General features: G+C 45.0%; 1 protein-coding gene across 2 annotated transcripts in view; it reads right to left on the reverse strand.

Moving 5' to 3' along the window:
• Positions 1-22,368, reverse strand: part of LOC143773576 (uncharacterized) — a 182,900-nt gene that overhangs the window by 150,353 nt on the left and 10,179 nt on the right. The window contains exon 1 of one of the 2 annotated variants that reach the window (XM_077260980.1): positions 11,256-11,361. The exons of the other annotated variant lie outside the window; for it this stretch is intronic. The gene's annotated coding sequence lies outside the window, so the exon portion shown is untranslated. Of the gene's footprint in view, positions 1-11,255; positions 11,362-22,368 lie in introns of those variants that run through there. 2 annotated transcript variants of the gene reach the window in all.

A 22,368-nucleotide genomic window follows, 5' to 3' on the forward strand; every position in this document is an offset into this window, starting at 1 on the left:
ATAAGCAGTAACTATCATGATGGCGGAGATCCGACTGCTGGGACGAACACTGATTCCGATAATAGTCTGAATGGAGCGGAGGACGAGCAGGTGCACTTGTACATGCATTAATAATGGGAGTGCTGGAGACAGCCGAGTGCAACGCTTGGCTATCTCCGACAGTCCTACTGACAATGAATTGAACAGAAATGTACATGCTCTTCACCCCATTCAGAAGGGTCAGATCCCAGCAATTGAGAATTTTTTCCCTAACCTTTAGATAGGGTGTAATGTATAATCTTGATACATAACTGTTAAACCGCCTCCAAGATTGCTCCCGAATATCCCCCATCCTCTGGAATTCCACACCTCAACACGTCTGATTATCCACCACCCTCGGATCCTTCAGACGGAACCTGAAAACCCATCTCTTCAGGAAAGCGTACAGCCTGCAATAATCATTCTGCCGCCTCACCAACCACCCGACCTGCAGCCTCACCAATCACCCAAGCTGCCGCCTCACCAACCACCCGAGCTGCCGCCTCACCAACCACCCGAGCTGCCGCCTCACCAACCACCCGACCTGCAGCCTCACCAACCACCCGACCTGCAGCCTCACCAACCACCCGAGCTGCCGCCCCACCAACCACCCGAGCTGCTGCCACGTCACCAACCACCCAAGCTGCCGCGTCGCCACCGCCAGAGCTGCCGCCTCACCAAACACCCGAGCTGCCGCCTCACCACCACCAATGCTGCAGCACACCGAGTTCCTGTCTCTTCCTCATTATCCCGAAGAATGTAAGTCCGCAAGGACAGGGTCCTCTCCCCTCTGTACCAGTCTGTCATTGTAAATTTGTTTACTGTTAACGATATCTATAACCCTGTATGTAACCCCTTTTCACATGTACAGCACAATGGAATTAATGGTGCTATATAAATATATAATAATAACAATAATTTTAGTTAATGCATGGAGTGCGCCACCAGAAAGAGTTCTTAACAGTTGCAAGTAACTTATATTACATGTATCAAAAATTAAACAGCCCAAGAAATTTGTCTGAGAGAGGATGTGCTATCTGCAGCATTACGATTTGTCAATGTTTAAGTCAGAAATTTGTCTTATATTTAATACTTCATATACTACAAATATGGTCGAAAAAAACAAGCAGATTGCATTTTTTGGGTAACTGATCCTCATTTTCCATGATTCAGACCAATTGTACTTTACCCAAATGTACTTTACAGGTCTCAAAAGTGTATTTGGAGCGCCCCGTCAGGGCCATGGGGTACTCGGTACCGGGTCCTGCGGTTCACAGGGGGATGTCACGGTGGCTGACCCGATCCGTGGCCCTGGGATGTCCGTGTAAAAGGGACAGGTCTTTAAAGGGATAAAGTTTATGTTCATGACGCCACCTGTGGTATTCGGTCAGGGTGACCGACGCTGCTTTAAGGGGTCCACTGGGGTGATGTTATGGCAGCTAGATGGTATACCTTCCCACAGGTGAAGTATATCCCCAGGGCTTCCCAGTGTGAAGATGGTGGTATGGTGGGAGGCGCAGAGAAGAACGAGGACACAAGGTTGCAGTCTCTTTACCTTTACTGAAGACTTCAGCATCTACAGTCCAGGGCACCAGATCACAGGGCAGGCAGAGTCCGGCAGGTTCAGAGGCAAGTCCAGAGTCCCCTTATCCAGGTGGAAATCAATAGCCTTCCCTTGCGCTGTAGTGGTGTAGTCCCTTACTGCATAAGCTTCAAATAAGGGCCTCACAGATGTGGTGTCTCTCTCTCTCTGTCCCCCGTAGTCGGATAGGACAAAACCCATATGACTGGTGGCTTGAGGCTGTTTATAGGGACTTTAGCACGCCCCGGCCTCTGAAGGGTGCCACCGTGCCTCCTGGGTGTAGGTGTGGATAGGTAACCTGCAATTAGCTGTCCTGCTGGGCTCTGAAGTAAGGCATAAAGATCCTTACTACCTCAGTGTTTTGGCTACCGGTGTTCTGCACCTCAGAAGGAGCAGCCTGTTCGGGGCTGGTCCCCTTCTGGTATCCTCTCCTGTGCTTTGCTTTCCTTCACGCTCGCTGCAATACAATTCTGCCTTCAAAATGTCTCTTTCTGGGAGCTGCAGCTCTTAGGGCATGCACAGCTCCATGGACCCTCTCCTCCCTCCTCCAGAATTCACTCCTGCAAGGAACAGCTTCCCTGAAGGACTGACTAACTTTCCCTACAGACTACCAGTTTTATATATGTGGAGTCACCTAGTAAATAGGATCAGAAGCTCCCCCTGGTGGCCTGGAGTGTGAATGTGTTGCATGTTTGTGATACCTGGATGCAGTTATCCTTCCTTGCCTCCAACCGTAGCATCACTCTCCCCGGGAGGAAAGCAATACCACTGTGACGACCAGGACCCTGGGGCGCCACATATTTATGTCATGAGTAAGTGAAATCCTGTAGCTGTAACATGGCTGATAAACATGTTTCTCAAACTGAGTTATGACCAAAGAGGTTAAATTGGGAGGTAACGATAGCAGGAGGAAAGTTGAAGGATCAGTTTTTTACACATTGTACTAAAGCAATACAATACAACAGGATAGTTTTGACCTAGAGCTTATATGTAATTACTAATATTTCTCTATTTTTAGAGATATTTATCATGCGAAGTACAACACTAAAAGTATGTTACAGACATAAATGAGCCAAGGATATACATTCAGTGATACTGATGAGAAATGAGGACAAACTTACTTGTGCCCAGTGGATAGCAGGATAGTGGGTCCCACTATCCTGCTATCCACTGGGCAGAAGTAAGTTTGTCCTCATTTCTCATCAGTATCTCTGAATGTATATCCTTGGCTCATTTACAGCTAGTATTATTACGCATGGGATTTTCCTACAGGGGACTTTTGCACTAGTACAGTAGTGACTGTAACTGTCGATCTGTTTATAGTTCTCTCTGTATATACATTTTCTCCTATTTAGCGCAGGTGTCTCTTCTATATTGTACATTTCTCAGTTTCATATAGCCAGGACTGGCAAAGATTCTGGCTTGACACCAGCAGCTTCCAGCATATTATTTCAGGAGCGCCAGTGTATTTTATATAACGTTACAGATATGTCTGAAATTAATTTTATATAATGCTAAGCTCATCCTTAGCAAATTTATAAATGTGACTGTTTAAGAAAAACACCACTAATTCGAAAAATGGATAGAGATGTAATTTAAGATTGTGCATAGAGCAGACAGTACTGTTCATGTACCAATGGAAAATATATGTAGATAAGTATGAGAACAAGCGCTCTAACGGGGCACACAAGATTATCATGAATAAGCATTCCTAAGAATGTTCATTACTGTAATAATAGTCTAGACAGTGTGCCGATCAATTCATGAAGAAGCAAAATGCTCGTTTGTCAGGTGAAATGATATTCTGGTTTTCCCAAAAGATCACCTGTCCTGCCAGTACATTATCCTGTGTAAACAGGACCTGTGCTGCTGAAAAGAATGGCGCCTCTGTGCACCGATGGGATCTATTACTGATGATCACTATCAAAAGTCAAATGGCGCGCCTTTCCTTCCAGGTGACGCTATGCACCCAAACAGTAGCTTACAATTACTTATATGTTATTGGAGCTCACAGGAGAAATTGTACAACAAATCACCCTTACGAAAACGAGAAATTTAGGGCTAAACAATATTTTTATTTAAATAAAAAAAATCTCACTTTTCGCCTCATTCACATTTTAGATTTTAAAAATTTGGCCTAATCAGACAGGTAAAAACTGGCTTAGGGGTAGAATGGGTCACTATAATGCAAGTGTCACTATATTTACTTGGGGGCAGGTCTACATATGTCTAATTCATAGACAAGAAATATATATGTAGCGCCCCCACCGCCGCAGGGCCGAGGGGTACCCGGTACCGGGCCTCTGAGTCTCTGCTCTGGGGCTGTCACGGCGGCTAGGCCCCGGTCCGTGACCCTGCCGTGGGGCGCTCAGTGAATAACAGGTGTGGATGATGGTGGTGACGCTGTAGTGGTGCAGTGCAGTAAATAACGAGGACACCAGGTTGCAGTCTCTTTACCTCTTTACTGAAGATCTCTGAGTCCTCAGTCCGGAACACGGTTCACCAGGCTGCGCAAGTCCGGCCGGTCCAATGGCACCTCCAGAGTTCTCTTCACAGGTGGAAATCGGTGCCTTCCTACTAGCGCTATGTGTTGTGGTCCTTCCCTGCTGTGCTTACGGAAAGTCCCCCACAACTGTTGTGTCTGTTTCTTAAGTTCCCTCACAACTCGATTAGATGATGTTCTGCTAATCCTCCGTCCCTCCCTGGTGTTCTGGTTGGGACGGCACCCGTTTGACGGGTAGGCTCGGAGCTCTTCCGGGACCCTAGAGTCGCCCCTCTCCACAAGTTGCCCCCCAAGACTGCATAGGTGATATGTGTTAGACAGCCCGCCTTAAACTGACTGTCCTGCCGCTGTTTGGAGTATTGCTTGAAGCTGAATGTTATTCTACTCCCTCGGCGTTCCGGCCACCTGTAGTGCGCCTCAGTAGGATGTTGCTTCGGTCTTACAGCACGACTCCTACTGGTATTTCTCCTTTGCGTGATCTCGTTTCTCACTCAGCACAATCTATCTCTCTTCTAATCCTTTCTTGGGCACCGCCGCTACCCGGAGCAGGCACGGTCCCGTTACGTTCGTTCTTGTTGCCAAGCCCCTGTCAGGATCCCACCCCTGACAGAGACCCTACTGTATCTTCCCCTACAACACCCTCTGCCACAAGGTGTTGCCTGGTTCCAACCCAGTCAGCTTTCTGATCTAACTTCCTGCCTGACCCCCAGTTTACCCACTATGGTGGGGAGTGGCCTAATGAATAGCACCCTTAGCTCCCCCCGGAGGCCCAGCTGTGAAATGTCTTGGTGTCTGTGATACCTGATCAGATGAACTCCTTCAGTGCCATCAGACGCACCATAGCTCCCCATAGTGGCGGAGCCACAGTACTGCAACGACCAGGACTCTGGGGCGCTGCACTCCCCCCTGGTTAAACACAGTACTCCGGGACTGGGAAGAAAACAACAATACAAGTTAGCAAAAAGACATACAATTTTGTTGAGTGCAATAACAATAAGTATACTTGAACAGGCTTCCCTTTATGGGAGGTAAGGACACTTGAACGTTACAAACATGGTTAAATTTCATAGCAACATGCTATAAATAACTCTTCTTACCCAACCGGGTATTCTACTAAGTGCAAAATTGTTGAACAATAATTTAACATTGCCTTTAAGGACATACACTCTGAATCCACTAAAGACCTTCCTATAATCACATTATAAGGTAATTTAACTTTTTCATTCTCCTTCTTTAGATCTGCAGGACCGCCTGTCCTATCGGCACCAGACCTTCTGCCTCTCCTTTCAGTTACAGGACCGCCCCGTTCAGCCCAGGCCTACTGCCTTTTCCACTACTATACACAGTATAGAACATAACATTACTTTCAGTTTAAGAGCACTGAGCCATCTCTACATGACTCCTATGAGGACTCAGGGTTTACCTTCTATCCTAACTATCTATCAACATTATCAAAACATTTTCTATTGAACATTAAGCCTTCTCATTATCTTTCTGTCTATCATGCATGCTGGACACCACGTCTATCCCTACGGGCCCACTGCATCCTTCTTCCATCTCTCACTTTCTTTCGGAGAACATCATCAACATTTCTTCACAATTAACTAGTTAAATACATATAACTTACTCATGTAAACATTATCATCACTTTCTTTCGTCAAACATTATTGCTATCTGTCTTAAAGCAATATCATCATTTACGTGCAACAAATGAACATCCCCTTTAAGAGGGGACCAAGTCTCTATGAGGTAGCATATCTTCTTAAGCTACCAGTCCGTACTCAGCAAAGGTTCCAGTGTGGTATCTTCACAAAGAGTCTTTTTTGAAGTAAAACCAGTAGGGAGCACCTTTAATGAGGTGCAAACTATTTACAGAAAGTTTGTATCATGCACTGTTCTTGATCCAGCAGTTCTTTTCAACATGGGTGAACAAAAAGCAAAAAGGAAAACAAAAGCAAAAATAAAAGGCAATAGGGATCCCGGGTAAACAAAGGGATCCCTTTAAGAATAACCCTAGTCGGGTTTAAAGCAGCAAAAGCAGGGAAACAAACAGTTAACTATTTACATGTTCAGGTTTCCGAGGTTTAGTTGGACGGCTTCCAGGGCTGCACCTGGCACTTAACCCTTCTTGGCCTGGGAAAAGTGAGGTCCAGGGTTACACCCAGTGCTGGACAAACGCCGTTAATCCGTCTTTCATGTACGGTAAAATCATGCGCAGCGATGGAGGTCTGCGCAGCTTGAGTATGGGCATTTGCTGCAGCAGAGGTAGCGGCTGCTGCAAGGTCAGTCACTGGAATGGAGTCAGCAGTTGTGGCACTAGCAGTCACTGGAGTGGTGTCGGTCGTCAGGGCAGGGTCGTCCTTCATACCTGCTTCAGACGTGGTCCCTCCGGTGCCGGTCTGCTCTGCCTCCGCTGGGGTCTGGAATGCTGGCTGCAGGGCCTTGCGCTGCGGCGTTGTCATCTCCGTTTGCAGCATCTCGCTTTCCGGCAGGGCCTTGCCTTCTGGCTTCGGAGCGCTGGAACTTCTTTCTTGCTCCGGACCAGACGAGGCTACCGACAGACGTCTGGCGAGGCTCCCGATGATGGTCTTCTTCCACCCGGCCTCAGTGCTCAGCTGCGTCTGCAGGGGTTGGCGGATCAGCTCGTCCGCTCCGGTCTGCTGGAGGTCAGCGTCAACTATGGAGGTCTGGCTACGGTGCCTCTCCGGGTAGCTGGGGGAGTCCTCGGCTCCGACCCCACGCTCCGGCTCCGGGTGGCTCGCCATGGCGTCCTCCATGTCGCTGACTTCTTCTTCCTGGTCCTTTTCCCGCTCTCTCCTTCGTGGGCGGTTTCGTTTTTGTTGTCTCCACCCTCCATTGAGGATTAGGAGGCGGATCTCGGCTGCTGACGGACACGTCCTCAAGGGGCAGAAATATTTAGACTGGGCGGCCATTGTCTTTCGCGCTCTCCAGCTTGTCTACGCCCACTCCACGCCCTTCTTCTTCTCCTGCGCTCTCCTTAGCGCTGTAATGGCGGCGGTTTTGGCGGGAACTTCTGGCGGCAAGTGGCAATACACAGTCTTTGCAATAAGTCACAGTCCAAGCACAATAAATCACAGTTCCAAGGCACACATGACCTGATTCTTCAGGCTTAAGTAGATCCTGTTCGTGACGCCAAGTTTGTAGCGCCCCCACCGCCGCAGGGCCGAGGGGTACCCGGTACCGGGCCTCTGAGTCTCTGCTCTGGGGCTGTCACGGCGGCTAGGCCCCGGTCCGTGACCCTGCCGTGGGGCGCTCAGTGAATAACAGGTGTGGATGATGGTGGTGATGCTGTAGTGGTGCAGTGCAGTAAATAACGAGGACACCAGGTTGCAGTCTCTTTACCTCTTTACTGAAGATCTCTGAGTCCTCAGTCCGGAACACGGTTCACCAGGCTGCGCAAGTCCGGCCGGTCCAATGGCACCTCCAGAGTTCTCTTCACAGGTGGAAATCGGTGCCTTCCTACTAGCGCTATGTGTTGTGGTCCTTCCCTGCTGTGCTTACGGAAAGTCCCCCACAACTGTTGTGTCTGTTTCTTAAGTTCCCTCACAACTCGATTAGATGATGTTCTGCTAATCCTCCGTCCCTCCCTGGTGTTCTGGTTGGGACGGCACCCGTTTGACGGGTAGGCTCGGAGCTCTTCCGGGACCTTAGAGTCGCCCCTCTCCACAAGTTGCCCCCCAAGACTGCATAGGTGATATGTGTTAGACAGCCCGCCTTAAACTGACTGTCCTGCCGCTGTTTGGAGTATTGCTTGAAGCTGAATGTTATTCTACTCCCTCGGCGTTCCGGCCACCTGTAGTGCGCCTCAGTAGGATGTTGCTTCGGTCTTACAGCACGACTCCTACTGGTATTTCTCCTTTGCGTGATCTCGTTTCTCACTCAGCACAATCTATCTCTCTTTTAATCCTTTCTTGGGCACCGCCGCTACCCGGAGCAGGCACGGTCCCGTTACGTTCGTTCTTGTTGCCAAGCCCCTGTCAGGATTGGGACCCCTGACAGAGACCCTACTGTATCTTCCCCTACAACACCCTCTGCCACAAGGTGTTGCCTGGTTCCAACCCAGTCAGCTTTCTGATCTAACTTCCTGCCTGACCCCCAGTTTACCCACTATGGTGGGGAGTGGCCTAATGAATAGCACCCTTAGCTCCCCCCGGAGGCCCAGCTGTGAAATGTATTGGTGTCTGTGATACCTGATCAGATGAACCCCTTCAGTGCCATCAGACGCACCATAGCTCCCCATAGTGGCGGAGCCACAGTACTGCAACGACCAGGACTCTGGGGCGCTGCACATATACAAATTTTACAAATATTTTAGCATAACACACAAATAACTTCACAATCACAACTTGCTTTATAACCACTTATAGTACATCACCACTGATTAATGGGTCTGCGTATCTGTCAAATGTACTGTACATGGTCACAGGCCCCAACAGTATTCAGGAAAAACTGTACCAGAAATTATTTCAGTTTTACATATTTCACCCAGACCAGATTGTAGGCTTTCCAAGTTCATCCTGTTTGAGAATTAGTTTATCGCCTGTAAATTGTACAATTCTATGGCCCCAATTCATCAAAGCTTTTACGCCAGAAGTGGTGTTGGGCAAAAATGTTGTGACTTTTGGGGTTTTCATACCAGCTTTGCTGAGCTCCACCATAATAGGCAGAGCTGCTGCGAGGCAGGGCACAGCGACCATCACTCATCAAACTCATGACAAGCAGCGTTCACTGCGCCAAAAATCTTACTCTAGCCCTCAATGGGGGGAGTAAAGAACAACCACAAGATGGATTTCATCAACCAAGATATCATAGTAATCAATATAACGGCGCCGACCTGACACTGTCTTTAGGTTACTGTGCACAATCCTGCTGACAGGTTCTCTTTAATTAATTAATGAGGAGCATCGCACTCTGCCATGCTTTCATCAAGGCCAGCTTAAAAAACACCGATCTTGATGACTCGAGGCCTTTCACTTTTCAAAAACCTAATTTTTATTGACTTAAACATGCAAAGTTCATAGACATTTGGCAACTAAGTTCCAGTTTCATTATTTCTCCCTAAACCCATTCCAAGAGACAGGGAAATTGCGCAATATATACAGTATGTCACAAAAGTGAGTACACCCCTCACATTTTTGTAAATATTTTATTATATCTTTCATTGGACAACACAGAAGATATGACACTTTGATACAATGTAAAGTAGTCAGTGTACAGCTTGTATAGCAATAAATTTGTAGTGTCTGCTAAATAACTTAACACACAGCCATTAATGTCTAAACAGCTAGCAACAAAAGTGAGTACACCCCTAAATGAAAATGGTCAAATTGTGCCCAATTAGCCATTCTCTCTCCTCGATGTCCTGTGACTCATTAGTGTTACAAGGTCTCAGGTGTGAATGGGGAGCAGGTGTGTTACATTTAGTGTTATCGCTCTCACACTCTCTCATTCTGGTCACTAGAGGTTCAACATGGCACTTCATGGCTCTGATAATGTGAAAAAAAGAATTGTTGCTCTACAGCAGTGTTCCCCAACTCCGGTCCTCAAGAGCCACCAACAGGTCATGTTTTCAGGATTTCCTTGGTTTTGCACAGGTGATAATTTCATCACCTGGCCAGGCAAGCATTCAATCACCTGTGCAATACTAAGGAAATCCTGAAAACATGCCCTGTTGGTGGCTCTTGAGGACCGGAGTTGGGGAACACTGCTCTACAGAAAGATGGCCTAGACTATATGAAGACTGGCAACAAACTGACACTTAGCTGCAGCACGGTGGCCAAGACCATACAGCAGTTTAACAAGATAGGTTCCACTCAGAACTGGCTTTGCCATGGTTGACCAAAGAAGTTGAGTTAATAGTTAAGCATGTGTTCAGCGTCATATTCAGAGGTTGTCTACTCAAAATGGACATATGAGTTCTGCCAGAATTGCTGCAGAAGTTAAAGAGATGGGGGTGTATCAGACTGTCAGTGCTCAGACCATACACCATCGCACACTGCATCAAATTGGTCTGTATCACTGTCATGTAAGAAGGAAGCCTCTTCGAAAGATGATGCACAAGCCCGCAAACACTTTGCTGAAGACAAGCAGATTAAGGACATGGATTACTGGAACTATGTCCTTTGAGCTGATGAGACCAAGATAAACTTATTTGGTTAAGATGGTGTCAAGTGTGTGTGATGGCAACCAGGTGAGGAGTATAAAGACAAGTGTGTCTTGCCTACAGTCAAGCATGGTGGTGGGAGTGTCATGGTTTGGGGCTGCATGAGTGCTGCCAGCTGTTCGGAGCTACAGTTCATTGAAGGAACCATGGATGCCAACATGTACTCTGACATACTGAAGCAGAGCATGATCCACTCTTTGGAAACTGGGCTGAAGGGAAGTATTCCAACATGATAACGACCCCAAACACATCTCCAAGATCACCAATGACTTGCTAGAGAAACAGAGGATAAAGGTGCTGGACTGGCCAAGCATGTCTCCAGACCAAAACCCTATCTGTGGGGCATTCTCAAACAGAAGGTGGAGGAGCACAAGGTCTCCAACATCCACCAGCTACGTGATGTCATCATAGAGGAGAGGAAGGGGATTCCAGTGGCAACCTGTGAAGCTCTAGTGAACTCCATGCCCAAGAGAGTTAAGTGCTTCAAGAAAGTGCTTGAAAATAATGGTGACCACACAAATGTTGACACTTTGGGCAGAATTTGGCCATTTTCACATAGGGGTTTACCCACTTTTGTTGCTACCTGTTTAGATATTAATGGCAGTGTGAGTTATTTAGAGCGCACACCAAATTTACACTGTTATGCAGGCCGTACACTGCCTACCTCGCATTGTATAAACGTGTCATATTTTCAGTGTTGTCCCATGAAAAGTTATAAGATATTTGCAAAGATGTTAGGTGTGTACTCACTTTTGTGATATACTTTATATATTTCCTTATTTTGAAAAAATGTACACAATTTATACTAAAAAAAAAGGTATTGTGATGTACAGAGTGTGATATAAATAAACAGTACACTGAAGATTTAACATTAACATGAATGTAGCTTTCACACATATGGGTTGCACATATGCAATGTATGAAAAAAACAAAAACAAGTAATTAAATATGTGATTACAAAGACTTACCTACAGTGTGTGTATCACTGGACATTTTCTTGCACTTCTATCAGCCTATATAGATCTGAAAAAAACACTGAAAAGAGAAAGCTTGGACTTGCTTCTATGGTTACAGAGAGCAACAAGTCTTGAGCTGCTCCCTTTTTTTGATTAACCAGTTCAGATTGTGAAACCAGGCAACTGTCACTACTGGCTGTAGACACAGTCCTCACCCTCACCCTCAATAAGAGCATGTCCTGATCAGGACACAGCAGGGTTTCCCATCTTCCAATTCATAGAATCCATTTTTTAATAAGACAATATTGTTATGCATAACTGATTTTATTTCATTGTAAATGCAAACGCAGCTAAGCTATATACCAGTTTATAGAATAGTGGTGAATTTACATAGTAAGTTAGTTAGCAAATAAAGGTACCTTCACACTGAACAACTTTCTAACGAGAACGACAACGATCCGTGACGTTGCAGCGTCCTGGATAGCGATATCGTTGTGTTTGACACGCAGCAGCGATCTGGATCCCGCTGTGATATCGTTGGTCGGAGCTAGAAGGCCAGCACCTTATTTCGTCGCTGATCACCCACTGTCATCGCTGGATCGGTGTGTGTGACATCGATCCAGCGATGTGTTCACTTGTAACCAGGGTAAACATCGGGTTACTAAGCACAGGGCCGCGCTTAGTAACCCGATATTTACCCTGGTTACCATTGTAAAAGTAAAAAAAAACCACTACATACTCACCTTCTGATGTCTGTCACGTCCCCCGCCGGCGGCTAACCTGCACTGAATGTGTCAGCGCCGGCCGGCCATAAAGCAGAGCACAGCGGTGACGTCACCGCTGTGCTCTGCTTTACGGCCGGCCGGCGCTGATACATTCAGTGCAGGGAAGCCGCCGGCGGGGGACGTGACAGACATCAAAAGGTGAGTATGCAGTGTTTTTTTTTAACTTTTACAATGGTAACCAGGGTAAATATCGGGTTACTAAGCGCGGCCCTGCGCTTAGTAACCCGATGTTTACTCTGGTTACCCGGGTGCTGCAGGGGGACTTTGGCATCGTTGAAGACAGTTTCAACGATGCCGAAGTCGTTCCCCTGATCGTTGGTCACTGGAGAGAGCTGTCTGTGTGACAGCTCCCCAGCGACCACACAACGACTTACCAACGATCGTATCGCTGGTCGTGATCGTTGGTAAGTCGTTTAGTGTAACGGTACCTTTAGACAGGCAGATATTATGATCAGTGGCTAACACAATGGCTATGCAAACAAACACCAGGGATCTCAAAGAATAAAATGCAAGTTTTACGGAAACACCTCCTACAAAAATCAGATCATCTCCTCCTGCTCTTGAAAAAGCACTCTCATCAAAGTTTTTATCTTCTTAATATATTGGAATGATAATAATTTTTTATTTCCATAGCACCATCATATTCTGCGATTAATTTAATTCCACTAAAGTGCTGCGTCTTACAGAGGATACAGGTTCAAAAAGGCTACCTAGGACAGAAAAGGCACTAGACATTGTTTTGCAGATTCCAGTCAAACCCAGTCTTCATCCTTTAACCTTTGTACAATGATATAGTCTTATAATGGGGTCCCCTGAAGTGCTTCCACAAGAGGTTGGCTGCTGGTGTTATTGCATTGCATTGCTGCTGGGTCAGCTGATGTTGGTGGTGACCACTCCCTCCATCCTTTAAGGGGTCACCTGGTTCATCAGCTGACTGTCGGTGTTAGTTCATTCTTCAGCGACCAAGCTGGGAGTAGGAGCTTGATGGGAACAGTTGTTCTTCTGGTGTTTCTTCCCGCTGTGTTGTGCCTTGCAGCATTAAGTGTTGTTTTCCTTTACCTTGTCTGTCTTTCCTTACCCTGTGTTGTATTAGTGCAGCGGTGGGACCAGTGCTCTCACCTGCCAGTTCCCTACTTAGGGATAGGTGCAGGGCAAGTGAGGGACTAGGCATCCTGGTCGGCGATGGGTTGAAAGAACCCTTATAGGGACGGTAGCAAGATCAGGGCACACCTGCAGGCCAGTGCAGGAGGTGCCCATTCTCCCAGTCCCTACCAAAAGGGCCCAACGTTGTAATTGTGTCCCCGGTGTTCCCTTGTTTGTTGTGTTATTCGTGACAGAGCTACGGTTGGGTCGTTTTATACTGGGTCAGTCACATCGTGACATCACTGGTCTGAATTGAAAAATTTGGCTTGGTCAGGAAGGTAAAAAGAGGCTGGGTGGTAAAAGGGTTAAAAGTCCCCAAAGGAGACTTGAAGCTGCAGTTTTCTGACCTCCTGTGCTATACATAACAATGCCTCAGCATGCTATGTATGGCAAAAATCATGACCTCCCATGAACGTCGGTCACAAGCCGGCTGTTATGACTGAGCCCTAACACTCGCACGTGTATGAACAAACCAGGGTAGATGTTAAACCTGCACACCACAAGTTCCTGTATAGACTAGGAAAATCAGCAAGATAATTCTTGACTTGGGATCTGGGACTCCAAACATCCATCTGTCTTGAAATATAGTCAGCAAAAACTGCAGGTGCCAGGAGAGTATAAATAGTCCCTGCCGAGATGTGATGGGACTAAACAAATGAAGTAAAAACACCTGCACAGAAGCAAAACAGCAAAGCAAAGCAAAAGAAACATGAGATCATTATAAGCAGTTCGACAGAGACAACACAAGCTGTGGTCCAACAGAGAGGGAAGCTGACCACACAGGTGGGGCTGGTATTAGACACAGTGGGGCCATGGGCAAAAATTTAAAATGATGCCCTAACTGCTAACATATTTCACCATCACTCTAAAACATTTCGGTTGTATTTACATGTACTGAGTTCAGGTCATTCAATGAGCATGATAGACAATATTGAAGTCGTTTGGAGCTTGTTTCTCGGGCTCTGTACAGCTGCTGGGGAAGAATGATGGGGACAGAATGATTACTAAGGGTACATTCCCACGGTCAGGAACTGGCAGCTCCGTCCAAAGCGCTGCCGGCTTTTGAACACAGGTGATTGCATATGTGTTCACTGAAACATGCGGAATCACCGCGCCTTATACACTGGTTGGGGAATTTATCTTGCGGAGACTGAGCGACTCCGCAAGATAAATTGACATGCTACGGTTTCGAAAGACGCGTCGCATGTCCGTCTCCGGAGAGAAGCCGGAGGCATCTCAGCACACATAGTGGAGATGGTATTTCTTCAAATCCCATCCACTATGCTGTAACATCTGGATGCAGCGTCCAACCTGCAGCATTTACTGACCTTGGGAACATACCCTTAGGGCAGGGGTCCCCAACCTTTTTTACCTTGAGAGCCACATTCCGCTATGAAAGTTGGTCGAGAACCACAATGCAGATAGTCATAGAAAAACCTAGAGAAGGCACAAATAATAACATGCAGATTTTCACTTTCACTCCATCCTTATGTATTTTACATTATTGTTATGCAAATTGCTTAGTCAAAGAGGACTTGAACTCTAGTGCCACCTATTGGAAGTAGCAATCTTAAAAGTCAAAACCCTTTAACAGTCCCATAAGATGCTTCATATATTATTGGCCCCATATACTGCTCCATATGGAATTGGGCCATATACTGCTTCATATGGAATTGGCAACATATACTGCTCCATATGGAATTGGCCCCATATTCTGCTCGATATGAAATAGGCCCCATATACTGCTCCATATGGAATAGGCCCCATATTCTGCTCCATATGGAATTGGCCCCATAAGATGCTCCATATGGAATTGGCCCCATAAAATGCTCCCTATAGAAATGGCCCCATAAGATGCTCATATGGAATTGGCCCCATAAGATGCTCCATATAGAATTGGCCCCATAAGATGCTCCCTATTAAATTGGCCCCATAAGATGCACCCTATTGAATGGGCCCCATAAGATGCTCCATATTAATTTGGCCCCATAAGATGCTCCCTATAGAATTGGCCCCATAAGATGCTCCCTATTAAATTGGCCCCATAAGACGCTCCATATTAAATTGGCCCCTTAAGATGTTCCATATTAAATTGGCCCCTTAAGATGTTCCATATTAAATTGGCCCCATAAGATGCTCTCTATATTATTGGCGCCATATAATGCTCCATATATGGGCTCCTACTGATGGTCCCCATATATTGCTCCAAATATATATATATAAAAAAATGAAATACTCACCTCTCGTTGCTTGCTGCTGCTTTGCTCTGGACTCCTCAGTGTCTTCCTGCTCTCTGTGCTGTGACTGCTCAGGCAGAGGGTGCACACTGGTGACGTCATCACTCCTTCTGACCAGAACATCACAGTCACAGGATGGAAGACACTGCAGCACTGGAACCGGGAGAGGTAAGTATTGCAAGTGTCGGGGCCCGGAGCAGGCGGGGGGGTCCACTCGCGGGGCCGGCACCATAGCATGCCAATGTCCCCGACGGCTCCCTGGGGACTTTTTTTCTGTGACCCTCGGCGAGCCACATGTCAGGAGCAGGCGAGCCACATGTGGCTCGCGAGCTACGGGTTGGGGACCCCTGCCTTAGGGTATGTTTCCACGGTCAGGAATGGCTCAGTATTTGCTCACGATTTGACGCAGGTAAAACCTGCACCAAATGTGCATCTGAGGTCACTGGCAGATCACCTGCGTTTTTTATGCATTTTTTATGCGTTTTTCATGCATTTTTTTCATGCAGAATTGTGTGTGTTTTTGTAAAGATATACAAAAAAAAATTGTGATGTAATTTCCTTGTCCAACCTCTTCTTTTACATACTCCATTGAAGAATAACGTTTACAAACACAGATAGATAGATACATCTATAAATAGATAATAGATAGACCATAGATAATAGATAGATATAGCTATAGATAGATGCAAAGATAGATCTATAGATAATAGATAGATGATAGATAGATAGATAGTTAGATCTATCTATCGTATTTATCTATCACCTATCTATAGTTCTATCTATCGATATATCTATCTATCGATATATCTATATATAGCTATACTATATAATTGTCTAAGGGACACTTCCGTCTTTCTGTCTGTCTGTCACGGAATTCCCAAGTCGCTGATTGGTCGCGGTCAAACGGCTACAACCAGTCAGCACCGGGCACAGTGCGGCCGCGAAATGGCTGCTCCCTGCAGTCAGTGCCCACTCCATACTCCCCTCCAGTCAGCGCTCACACAGGGTTAATGGCAGCGTTAACGGACCGCGTTATGCCGCGGTGTAACGCAGTCCGTTAACACTGCTATTAACCCTGTGTGACCAACTTTTTACTATTGATGCTACCTATGCTGTGTCTGTGCTATTTACTATGTTGTCTGTGCTATACACTACATGGCTGGGCAATATACTACGTGGATGTGCTATATACTACGTGGCTATGTTATATACTTCGTGGGCTGTGTTATATGCTACTTGGCTGTGCTATATTTCTCTGCTGTATCTGTGCATCATGAATCGTGGTATGTGTTAAAGAGGGGGGCCCACTGAGACTCTTTCGCCCGGGGCCCTCAAAAACCTGGAGCCGGCCCTGGCTTCACTGATTGGTCACGCCAGGCCGCGAACAATTAACGACAGTTGCAGTCAGCCCGCGAATTGGAGCAGAATTTGAACCACGCTTCGCTAACTGGTCACGGCCGGCCAAATCCTGTGTATAAATTGCATTATTCTGAAAACTTCATAAATAAACTACATACATATTCTAGAATACCCGATGCGTTAGAATCGGGCCACCATCTAGTCTATAGATATATACAGTATCTATAGATGTATATCTATAGATAGCTAGATAGATATATTGATAGATAGATAATACATAGATATATCGATAGATACGATAGATCTATAGATAGATGATAGATAGATAATGGGTAGATAACAGATAATAGATAGATATATCTATAGATAATACCAAGCCCGATGTTTAGTAATAAACATAATAAAATGGTACATAAAGATTTAGGTTGGGATCACACATGCGAGAAACTCGGACGAGTCTCGCATCTTAATATCCGACACTGCCACCGGCACTCGGGAGCGGAGCGTGCGGCTGCATGTATTTCTATGCAGCTGAACGCTCCGGTCCGAGTGCCAGCTGCAGTGCCAAGTATTGAGGCACGAGACTCGTGAGAGTTTCTCACAAGTTTGACCCTGGCCTTAAACGCGATATCTGTTTAATTAAAAAAAAAATGGCGTGGGCTCCCGCACAATTTTCTGCGCCAGAGAGGGAAAACCAGCGACTGGGGGACCGATGTTTGTAGCCTGGGAAGGGGTTAATACCCATGGAGCTTCCCAGGCTATGAATATCAGCCCACAGCTGTATATTTAGCCTTTACTGCTATTAAAATAGGGGGGTCCCCCTATAATTTATAGCCAGAAAGGCTATGCAGACAGCAGCAGGCTCATATTCATAGCCTAGGAAGGGACCAGCTTGAGAAAGGTCCACATCCTGGACTGAAACGTCGCACATGGGCCAATAAACCACATTTATTTTTTCTATTGGAGTGCTGCCTTCATTTTTCTAGATACTAGGAAGGGACCATGGATATTGCCCCCTCCCCCCTCGGCTATAAATACCAGCACCCAGCCGCCCCAGAAATGCCTCTCTCTTCTTGAGGGAAGGGAACAATGTGAGGAGACTGTATGGGGGGAGAAAAGTGAGTGGGAACAGAATAGAGACTGATTAGTGGGAGCGTAGCATGGATGGAAAGTGTAAGGGCACAGCCAGGAGGGGACAGTATACCAAGGAGGGTGACAGTGATGAGGGGGTACAGTATAAAGACTGGGTCCTGTTGGGAGGACACAGTGTGAGAGGACAGGTGAAGAGGGGGCCCAGTATGGAAAGGTCAGTGTGAAGAGCATGTACGATAAGTGGGACAGTGTGGGGGTCACATTTTGTGCAGGGAATATAGGCAATTATTAATTCAGGAACTCAGCGTAGGGCAGATAGTGTCATTATACTGCTCCTGAATAAAATGTATCTTTAAGGGCATCATGTGGAGATTCTCTGCAGGAAACGGGAGAAGATTTTCGAAAGTCTGTGGATTAGAAAACTCATCATGGGGTCTGGACAAGATGAAGAAAAGAAGGAGAATGACTCCAGAGATGATATCATCTATAAGGTACCTGGATGTAAATGTTATTTGTGATACTAATTCTCATGTTTTTATTTATGTTAGGAGCATTAAAGGGATTGTCTAAGTTTGTGATGAGTCTGCAGTCATTCTCGCAGTGCTCACTGCACGCTGTCAGGATTCTCTGGTGCTGGTGATTTACCTACATGTGGTCACGTGCTGACTAGACATCTGTGGCCTCACTCAATGAAAATGAACTGAGCGAGGCCGGGCACGTCTAGTCGGAATGTGGCCAGAAATATGCAAATCGCATGCTTGTGCTGACATTACCATCCACTGGCAAGAGAGAATCCTAAAAGTGTGCAGTGCATTAGTTGTGATAATTGAGTAGCCTGCAATGTCAGGATTCAGCTCTGCAGGTTCCAGTAGTCATCACATGGACACCACTCATATGCGACTTTCATACTTATGGTCCTGTGACAACGAGCTTCTGTTCCTGCTTCTCTCAGTTTTTCACTGAACATTGAAAGCATTAGGGAGAGCAGCTCGTTGGCACGTGACTAAGTGTACAAATCACATATTTGCTTTGGGGGGGAGCCAAACTAAATTCTTGCCGGGGTGCCAGAAAACCTAGATACACCTCTGCGTACATGGCACCCAGTACGTATATGGAGATATCATGTGCTGTTGCTTTGTAATTTTTAAGTATTAAATGTGTGTTTATGTATTTAATATCTAGATTAAAAGTTATATATTAATAATTATATATCCTGCTATCCCGTATTGCTGCATATAGCACAAGCGATCAGATGTTAGCATCTTCAAGAGCCCTGAGGGGACTAACAAGTGGAAAATAAAATATGAAAAAAACATTGAAACCCATAAAGGTTCAAATGAATCCCCTTTTCCACCATTAAAAATAAAAAATATACATATGTGGGATCACCGCATTCAGAAAAGTCAGATCTATCAAGATCTAAAAATAATTAATGCGAATGATAAACACCATAAACATAAAAATAATTCAACAATGCCAAAATTATTTTTTTCCGTTGCTGCAATACCACAAAAATGCTGAAACAAGCGACCAAAATGTCACATCTATCCCAAATAGGTATCAATAAGGATGTCATCTTCCGCCGCAAAAAATAAGCTCTCACCCAGCACCAATGATGGAAAAATAAAAATGTCACGTGTTTCGGAAAATGACACAACCGCAAACATTTTTTTGTTGTGGCAAACATCTGTTTTTTTCTTTTTCTATCACCGAAACTGAACATCTTGGGTACTGCCATAATCGTGCTGATGAGCATAATCCTATTACAAGATCATTTTTACCATAAAATGTACACCGTGAAAAATTACAAAAAAAAAAGTCATAACAAAGAGTAGAGAAAAAGGCATATGCATAAAAACGGGATCACCAAATAGAATACAATACAAAAATATATTTTATTAATTGAAAACCACCAGATACAAAACAATTAAACATTTAAAAGTCCCCACTTGGACAATGATCAAAGAAGTATGGGTCCAGGCGCGGACTGGGCCGGGTTGCAAAGGGGCATGTGCCCAGGGGCTGGCTGGCACTTTTCAGCCTGGGGGGAAATCACAAGGCAGTGGCCCTCGAGTTGCGGTGGCCCTCCTTTTCCCTGCTTACCTCTGGCCATTGCATTAAAGCAGCAGACATAACAGGCTTTAAAAACAGGCTGGTACAGAGATATGGGAACAGAACTGAGCTTGCTGCATAGATATGGGAGCAGAACCGAGCTTACTACAGAGATATGGGAGCAGAACCGAGCTTACTACAGAGATATGGGAGCAGAACCGAGCTTACTACAGAGATATTGGAGCAGAACAGAGCTTCCTATAGAGATATAGGAGCAGAACAGAGCTTACTGCAGAGATATGGGAGCAGAACGGAGCTTACTACAGACATATGGGAGCAGAACGGAGCTTACTACAGACATATGGGCGCAGAACGGAGCTTACTACAGAGCAGTATAATATAGTAAAATATATAGATGAATTAGAAATGGCGACACACGCAAACGTCATCTGCATTAGTAATACATGCACCATTACATAATTAGTTGTAGGCTGGGTTCACAAGAGTGAAGTTTACATTCTGTATACGCACCACAACCTCCAGCCTCGCGGAGGGTATCCCTCCAGTAAACCCAGCCTGACGGGGACAACCCCTTATAAATGGAAGTGTGCTCCTCTAAACCATGCAATCACTGCCAATCCTCCAACCGTAAGTGGTGAATTTCCAGAGCTGGGAAATGGGATTTCAATATTAGAACACGTCAACTTTGGTTCCCGTCCCTCCTCAAGGAAGTAAGGCAGACAGGTGTGATAAGACTATTAGAAAAACTACTGCCACACACACGGCAGACCCAAAGAGCTGAAACCACCTTAAATACAGAAAACCACCAGAAAGTTTTGAAGCTTTGGGAATCGTTTGAATAAGCCTTTATTTCTAGAATTGGCAAAAATATTAAAAAATATATATAAAAAACTTGTAAATATTATAAAATTTATATAAACATGTATATGAAACCACCGCAGGAGCAGGATAAAAAATACCCATATACAGTATTGTTCCCCAATATATATATAAAAATAATATATATATAAAAAATCCCTTATATCTTCATTTGATCGCACTGTGTGCTTAATAAAGTGCAAAAAGTGCAATAAAAAACAAAGTAAAGAAAATCAATTATTGAACATTATATCTGTGAAAAATCATGCCATTATTTCATAATAGTGTGCAAAATACGCAATAGCAGCTATAAACTAAATCAAAACCGTGAGAAAGGAGATTCTAAAAAAAGAAGAGCAAGTGCACCATATCAGAAGATATTTTTATATATATAATTAGCACCATATATCATAAAAGTGCCTCCGTGCCTAGTGCCTGGATCAGTGTGAAGATAATGGACAAATGTCCACTGACAGCGGTATAGTACTGCAGTATTATCGCCGCTACAAATACCTGGGGTTGTATAGGGTCCTGAACCTGCGGGCGCCCGACGCGCGTTTCGGAATTATTCCTTCGTCAGGGGGTGCTCTAGAGTGAATATGAGCTATTTTTATAGTGGGGACATACCAGACGCTGAGGTCCGAATGTATTTGGCGCGTGCGCGGTCAGGAGGTCCGCAACTTCCGGTCTCCTCGTCACATGGCCGGCCGCACAGGAACGGAGTAACCGGCGTAACCTAGCAACCATGGACTCAGAGAGCCGGAACTCAAAGACACAGACCGCGCATGCGCACCACCGGGACCACAGTGTGGGAAGAGAAATACACATCGATAGTGCGGTGTTAATAATAGTACAGGACTCACTGTTGCTACTTGATTTTTTGCAGGTGACTACAAAGACCAGGGAAATTAATCTATATCATATACCTTGTACCTATGCATATTATATTGGGGATTATAAACTATAATTATGCGTATATTATACGCATATATATACATCAATGTGACCTATATCATTATTGATGCTCTATTGCCACCCAACTTTCTGCACAATATCATGAGAGCACAGGAGATTGAAAAGTATAAAGGATTTTTTCTTTGTATTAAATTAAGGGGAACAAGGTAACAGAAAAAAATAATAATAATAAATAATAAATAAATAAATTATATCCAATACTCGGCAACTATGTATAATACAGTGGAGATTATATGCTTAGACAATGTCATAGTTATATATAGATATAAATAGTGCATATATCTCCACTGACAACAGATTCCAATATACTATGATAGTAAAAGAGACACAACTAATGTAGCTATAAAAGTCCTTAATAGATATGAAATAAATACGGAAGTCCTCTTCAATCCTTTACTTCTATCTTCTGTTTTTCATTTCAGATTCACGGATTCCATCAAATGATGCCACGCTCCCTGGTCCGAGCCTCCAGCAAAATAAACAGGAGCACCACACAAAAAGCTCACATCCGCCCATGGTAAGTGAAATCAAACTAAAATCAAAATCAATAAAACATTTTTTTAAAAGGTTAAAAACACATCATATCCAGATGATAAAAACGGA

The sequence above is a fragment of the Ranitomeya variabilis genome, chromosome 5 (assembly GCF_051348905.1).
Source record: "Ranitomeya variabilis isolate aRanVar5 chromosome 5, aRanVar5.hap1, whole genome shotgun sequence".
Lineage (NCBI taxonomy): Eukaryota > Metazoa > Chordata > Amphibia > Anura > Dendrobatidae > Ranitomeya > Ranitomeya variabilis.